This window comes from Falco biarmicus, chromosome 4 (assembly GCF_023638135.1).
Source record: "Falco biarmicus isolate bFalBia1 chromosome 4, bFalBia1.pri, whole genome shotgun sequence".
Lineage (NCBI taxonomy): Eukaryota > Metazoa > Chordata > Aves > Falconiformes > Falconidae > Falco > Falco biarmicus.
In genome coordinates, this window is record NC_079291.1 from 2,280,255 (window position 1) to 2,288,039 (window position 7,785).

A 7,785-nucleotide genomic window follows, 5' to 3' on the forward strand; every position below is an offset into this window, starting at 1 on the left:
TCTGTTGGGTTTTGCCATGTAAATATGTACGCTCCATACTGAACCTTGCATGTTGAACTTCATGGTTAACCATTCTCATGCATGTGGAGGGACACTGTATTACAAATGTTACTTTAATTTTTCTCCAGGAAGCTGTTTTTGAAAACCACGCCTTAATTCAAGACGGTTGAATCGGTTTTGCTAAACATTTGAAATAAGGAAGTAATACTCTCAGGGAAAATACTGAACCTGTGAGGTTTTCAGCACTAAAGACTAGTGTACTAAAAATTAGTCTGTGAAATGAACTGTTGTCTTCTCTGCTTTACACCTGACCATGCAGATGTCTGCAGCAGTCATGATGTAATACCCTTTCATGAAGGTGTAAATGATACAATGGAGTGTTGATGGGTTTGCATACCTGTATGGTTAGTGGAAGCAGAGGTTCTGCCTAATATAAACATATACGAGTTTAGAAGGTGTTTTCACCAGTAAGAAGAGGTATCTCAAAGAGAACTTACTTATTTAAGCCCATTTTGGTATAAGTACATGTGAATCTGGAGCAACACAGTGGTAAGAACTGGTCTGTAAGTAAAGTGGAAGGTGCAGGAAGGGGGGTTGTTCAAGGTGCCCGGTGTTTTAGTTTTTGAAACATTCTGTGGTAGGACAATTTCTTCTAAGTGCAGCATCTGTAGTGTATGTTATGTGTGAATCCTGCACACGTATGAATTCCTCTGTAGGACAGAGTATGTTGTGGCACTTCCAGAGGCAATGCTGAAGGCAAGGTCAGGGCTTTTCTGGCTTTGTGGGTTTGAATTGCTTAAGTAGGCTAAAATGACTCAGGGCGTATTTCAATGCACTATTACTTTGCTGCATGTATTAACATTAATTAGACTGCCTTGGTATGGTTTGCCTAGAAGGTTTGTATTTTAGCCTTTCAGTTATTCACTGTGGTTACACCTGAAATGCCTTTGTCTCTTTACTACCTCAGACTATTACACACTGGAACAATAGTTATTCTGCAATCAGAATTATTGCTGTATAATTCTGTCCCGAAGGAAGGAAAAATGAACCCAACATGTGACGTCTAATACTAAAGGAAAAATGGCAAAAAAGCCAACCACTTCTCTTTAAGAGGTACACTGCAGATAAAAGAAGAAAGATGGCCTTACGGGCCTAGACTAGAACTCAGGAGAACATCAGTTTTTTCTCAGTTCAGTGGTGAACGTTTTGTTTGTTCTTTGGTGGATACCTTAGAACCCATTCCTTGCGTTGATATCATCAGGGACTAGGTGCTTGAGTACCTTGGCCTCTTCTTATCCTCTTACATCATGGAAGTAGGCCAAGCCCGAGGTGCTGCTAGTTATCAGTGTTGGTGAGTCTGCGATTTGTGCTGCAGTCACGGTGGGGTGAGCAGGTTTTAAGAATATGATCTGAGTCGTAAATCTTACCTCATCACAAAACAGTACTGACTAATTTGCACGATTAGGATTTCTGAATTGTACTGAAGCTGTTCAGAATACTTGCTTTTTAAAAAAAAAAAATAAATCTTTGCCTTTGAAATTGTTTGGGAGAATGGTCTATCCATAGTTTTTTCAAAGCCTGGTTTATCAGCATGAAAGAGCAGTTCTGGGCTGGGCTTCAAAAATTCTTGATGCTAGGATCCTTCAAACATATACTGTAGTGGAAAACATATGCTTTGAGGGTTACTTTTCAACACTGTTAGAGTGCAAGTCCTGTTATTCGGAATATACTGATAGCTTTATGTTTATCATGTCTTTTACAAGGCATTTGGATGGAAGACAGCAACCTGCTCACCCAAACAGGTGAGGAACAAAGATGGCAAACATTATAGAATGAAGAGTCTCTAAAGAGTCTAAACGTGCCTGTTGAGTCTAAGAGTCTGAAAATAGTGTGCCTCTGAATAGAGTGTCTCTAATCTTCGCAGCTTGCTGTGTTTTATACAGTCTTAAGACAGAGAGGGCAAATCAGAGAACTATGGAATGGGTTTGGTTGGAAGCGACCTTAAAGATCATCTAGTTCCAGCCCCCCTGCCCTGAACAGGGGCACCTTCCACTAGACCAGGTTGCTCAAAGCTCCGTTCAAACTGGCCTTGAACACTGCCAGGGATGAGGCTTCCCAAGCACACATCCCAGTGTGCTACTGCTTGGAACAGCTGGAAAGGTGGAGTCTCTGAGATGTGGCAGTTGCTGAGGGTCACTACGTATTAGGCTCCTTCTTAAGACAAAGCTAAATTTGTGCATAGCATCTGCTTTTTTGTAACATTTTTATCAAAGAAGTCTTGGTTTTATTTTGAGCTCTGTTTATAGTAATTTCATGTGGCAGCGTATTTAAGCTTTTTGCAGTTGTCTCAGACAACATTGTTATTTTTTTAAAATAAGTATTGTATTGACTTGAATATCTGGATTGCATTCAATACTTATTTTCTGTTATCAAACAGATAAAGGCTGTTCTCAAATTAAAAAGAACTACTACTGTATTGTCACATACCTTTTTTATAAAGATAAAGTATTTGGGAGTTGGACGTAGAAATATTTTCTGCACCCTGCCAGGGTGCAGAGTGGCAGTTGAAGGATTTGATGTTAGCAGATGAAGGCAGAACTTAACGAGTTCTTTCTGTATCTGCTGTTCCTGTGGTTTTGGAGAGTTTTGTAGGGCTGTGGATGCAACTGCTTGGCGCTGGGGGAGATAAGGGATATTCTGCTATGAGAGGTTTCAGGTGAGCAGTGAGGCTGAGAATTGCCTGGCCAGAATATTGCTGTAGACTCCAGGTAGGCACAGGGTGAGGCATTGCTGCTCACCATTGCAGTAAACTGTCAAAAAAATGACAGGTGACACAGGTAGAGACACCAGCTAATCCACCCAGAGTGCAAAGCAGAGCAGGCAGCTGGAAGATTGCCAAAATATTTCATAGCTGAATCAATCACACAACCATTATAATGCCACAACTTACTGAGTGATAAATTTAATGATGAGTTTAACAGGTGTGAAAATACCAAAGTACTTTGATGCTGTGGATTTACGTCACAGGTGTGGAGATTTATTTGGGAGCCATTTATTTTATGATGGAAGTATTCCCAAGACTGTTGTAGGTAGAGGTTTCTGACATTCCTAGCATCTGGCTTGTGGGGAGCTGGGTAGATTAAGAAGATCCAGGGTTCAGAAGTCACTTTTGGTCAACTTAGTCACAGACCTCTAGGAGGAGAACGTTGACTCAGTGCCTGTCTTTTCCATGTTGAGGTACTGGACTGGCCTGTTCAAGCATTTGTTCTAGTACCTGCCTGTAGACCGATAGATGGCTAGTTATCTGTAGACTCACAGAAGAGTATGATGAGGCTTTGGAACCTCAGTATAAGGTAGAAGTGTGGGATACAACTTCTCTGTAATCAGTTCATGGTTTGAGGCAAGTAGCACAACAGGAGCACCTTGTTTGGATGAGTGTAGGGGAATGGTGAGTATGAAACATGAATGCATAAAGTCAGGTAATTTGCAGTGAAACATGGAATAGCAAGAAATAGCTGCCAAATACAAGAGTTGTCCTAGGACAAGGCTACATCAACTTCTGTTTTACTGTCAGAAAACTCACCCTGAGTCTTTATAAATCAGTTCCCATAGAGAAAGTAGGCTAAAAAGATAGGTGATTCAAGATAGTAATTTAAAAAAAGAACATTTTTTGACTCAAGGCCAAAGTTCATTAACTCACAAGGACATTCACATTTGAAAGATTCAGGACCTAACGATTTGTCAGAAGTTCAGTTTTTATTAAAACCGTAATTTTGTTGCTTTTGGAAAAGAATTTTAAAATTAAAGGCTTAAGAACTGAAAGGCAAATAAAAGGTTATCTTTTCATTAAGTCTGTTATGTTTTTAACTTTAAAGCTAGTCTTATGCTATTATGGAGTCTGCCACAGTTTGCTGGAAAACTTAAAATAATAGAGGTATAATACATGTCCTTGAGCATTGTCTGAGAGTCTGATTCCATCTGAGAACAAAACATCTTACAAGAACAGTAATTGCTACTGGCCTCAATCTATATTCTTAGGTGGCAAGTCACTGGCCAAAGCTACCACACTTCCAATTTTTTAAAAAAGGATTTTTCTTTCTGATGAATCAAATGGAAGAATTTCAGCCTTATCCTGTTTGAAGGGGATGACAGTTGATTACATTGATAATACATTTGCCTTGTGTATCTGTGCAAGCCAAAGATTACTGTCCTCTGATTTACATTTGTCAGCTGGGACATCATCTTCTGAATGATCTAAGCTGTAGAGTAAGAAGTACTTCTGCAGCAGCTTAAACAAAGATATTGTCAAATTAGTCTCCAAAGAATCAACTGAGCCCTGAGAAAAGCTCCAAATTAAGACTCCTTCTGTAAGGAGATTTGTATGGTTGGGTCTCTGTATGTAATGTTGGCATGCTAATCTAATGTGATCTACTAAAGCGTACAGTTCTTGTATTTAAGCTGTAGACCAGACAGGAGGACCTTTCATGAAATAAGAGCAGTAGCATGGCCCCACAATTCAGGTGAGAGTCTTAAAAAAAAAAAGCTTTGCTTGCCTTGGGATTTTCAAAGGAGAAACCATTTATAACATCATTAGAAATAAGGTCATAAACTGCTAAATTTAGCTCTTTTCTCCCATATGAATAAAATTTGTGTGCTATGGCAGGCTTGGTGCTGTTAAGTGTATATCCAGTTCTCTGCAGAGCTAAGAGCAGGATAAGCTGTTGAATGTGAAGCCTGACCAAGTCATGCAACATGTTCATGATTCATAGATGTACAAGCTGTCTTCTTCACTGAGAGGAAATTGCTGCTGCAGGTGGTAGCACCCATGGGATGTTTCTGTCATTGGAGGGGTGGGATTCCTGCTGAGATTTTATGCTAGTTTTGCTGCCTGTTGTGTCAAGTTTTCAAGACTTGTAACCCAGTAATCACCTGGCTGGCAGTTTTAGAATCAGGTTTTAATTATTCCAGCTTCACTGTCTGCTTGGTTTTACATATGACTGTAGGAACGTGTCAAGTGTTGTATTGGAGCAAATCAGTGGTTTAGCACTGTTTCTGACAATGATCAATGCTGGATGCTTTGCAGACACTAAAAACTGCCCAGGATGAGCTTATTATCCTAAAACATGAAGTCTCAGGGCACTGAGAACACTTGATCCAAACTACTAGCATTGCAGATGTTTTTCTTATGCTCCTAGGATATGTCTCCAAGCTTTTTTAATGATACCAAGCTCTTTGCCTTCATCATGTTCCAAGCAGGAAACTAAACAAGTAAATTAGAGTGTACTTTCTAAGTTTCTTCTTTTGTCTGGTAAATTTGACCAAACAAAAAGTCCCACTGCTTTTTCATTTGGGGGCTTACAAATACATGATACAAATGACTGATGAAACTTGTCTATAGTAAATGTGTTATATACTTATTGTTAAGTTGTAGTAAGTTGTAGTTTATAGGGTTGGGGGGGTTCTTGGATTTTGTTTGTTTGTGTGTATGGTTTCTTGTTTGGTTTTTTTTGTGTGTGTGTGTGTGTTTGATTTGGTTGTTGTTTGTTTTTTTTTTTCCTAGAAAGAACAAGTTCAGTTTTCACATATCTTTCTTGGGGTGTAACTAACTAATCACATTTTTAATAATTGTTGCTCTTTTCCAGACTTTTTTTTGCTTTTAGACACTTATGAAATGTGCTGAACAAAATTAAATGCAAGATACACAAGGATTATGAAATAGCATAATATTTTCCTTTCTCTGCAGTTTAACGTCGCCTTTAGCACCACTCAGGAGATTAGAGCAAAAGGCAGGAGTCTGTACTTACTTTGAAATCATTTGTCCAGGAGGTAACAAATATTTTAAAACTCATTTGTGCCTGAGTTGTCTTCAACAATTCCTTGCAGTGTGTCTTCATAATTCACTTTCATATTTCATCTGTTGTTATGCTGGACAGTAACTTTTGTACCAAATCCTGTAGTCTCCTGTGCTCTTCTTCTATCCTAATACATCTATCAATCATCTCTGTTTTAAGGACTAAAAGTATGATTGTTTCTGAGATGTGTAAAGGTGGGATAGAAAATGAGTATCCTCTCCTAATGGAAAGTAAGCTCTGACTCCTGTCACATAATTTTCCTTATATTCTCTTGGTAGCCACTGAGCCCTTTGTACTCTGAATGCTTGCACAGACAATAGTGCACTGCTGGGGCGTTGTGTCCTGACTGGCCTCCTGAAGATCTCACACACGAATAAAGTAATCAGGGGTTTACGTTTCTGCCATGGTTCTTTGCTGGTATCTCTCCTTGTAAAGTCCAGTGGATAGTGACTAGCTTGAAGCATGGTTCTGTTTGAGCTGTATATTCAGTGTGTGATCCTGGCAGTCTTCTGAATTCTGGCAATTTGCTTGAAGGGAGAGGGAAATATGTATCTGACCTCTTAATAGGACAACTGAGAAGACTGCAATGAAAAAAAAATCTCAATGAAAAATACAATGGCATTTTGCTCCCTCCTCAGGTCCTCTCTGGGAAACAATTGAATAATCTCATTTAATTAAACAGTTAAAAAACCCCAATGAATGCCTATGTGCTGGTTTTGTTTCTGTAATCCTCGCTTGGCTACAGCTCCTTACGATATTCATTGAACCAATATTAGCTATGTTCCTGAGTTCTGGGTAGCAGAGATATTAATCTGTCAGCACACAGAAAGTAGCAATTTAAGTTTATTCTTTGTGTTCTTTTTGCAAAGCCAATTGCTAATCCATGAGAGAGCTTTCCAATAAAGTTTCTTTTGTTGCTTTGTTAATTTCAAAATGCTTTACAAAAATGATTTAAGGTGTTTAAATACATCGCATTTGGGGACTTTTTTGTTTGGTTGGTTTTTGTTCACATGCTTCAGGAATCCTAAACAGCTAAGTAAGCACAACACAGCAGCAGAGCTGTTCTGTCCATATTTCTTGTTCTTAACTATTTTTATAAGCACCAAGTTAATGCCCACTATTAATCCTTAGCTACTATATTGACCACTTGCAGCCATCTAGGGCTAATTCCTAACAGATTACATTTTCTGTAATTACATGTTTCCTTCTTCATTCTAAAGCACCTTCAAAGCCCTGCAGGGATTGCTAAATCCCATTCTCTCTCTGCCAGTCTTCACTGCAGTTTAAATACAGTCTTTGTGGCCTTTCCAGTTCTCTTAAATATTCCTGTCTTAGACAATGAGTCAAAAAGGAAAGAGAGAAGTCTGAAATACAAGCCATAATAGGTCTGATGTAGGAATGTTGGCTTGGGGAGGCCGCAGTCAGCTTTAGAAGATTGACACCTTGGGAATGTGCTGTGCACAAAGAGATTCCACAGCTCATGAGCATCATGTTTGTCCCTGTGTATGTGTGGTAGGGCTGACATAACTGGCATTTGACTCCCTGCAGGTTAGCAGAGGATCCTTTTGACCTGGAAGCTTGGTGCTTGTGAGGGTCTGCAAAGAGCCTTATTGGGCCAGTAACTGTGATTCCCAGCTGTTGCTGACAACTGTGTCATAGCTCTTTTCATAAACCAGTCAGGACCATTCTGAAGCAGCCTGTTTTCTGATCCTCTCATCTATTGAGGCACTATTCCTGAACCTCTCTGCTGTGACCATTAAAAATCATCTTGTGATTCCCAGCGTAAGTTCATTCCCAGTCAGACTGTAATGCTCATTTGTGAATCCATTTGGCCTTTAATGAACCAGCTCTTTCTGTAACCAGTGTTTAAACTACCAATGTGTTTCGCCAGAAAATTCATGTTTTCACAGCGTTTAGACCAAGGCAAGCTCTT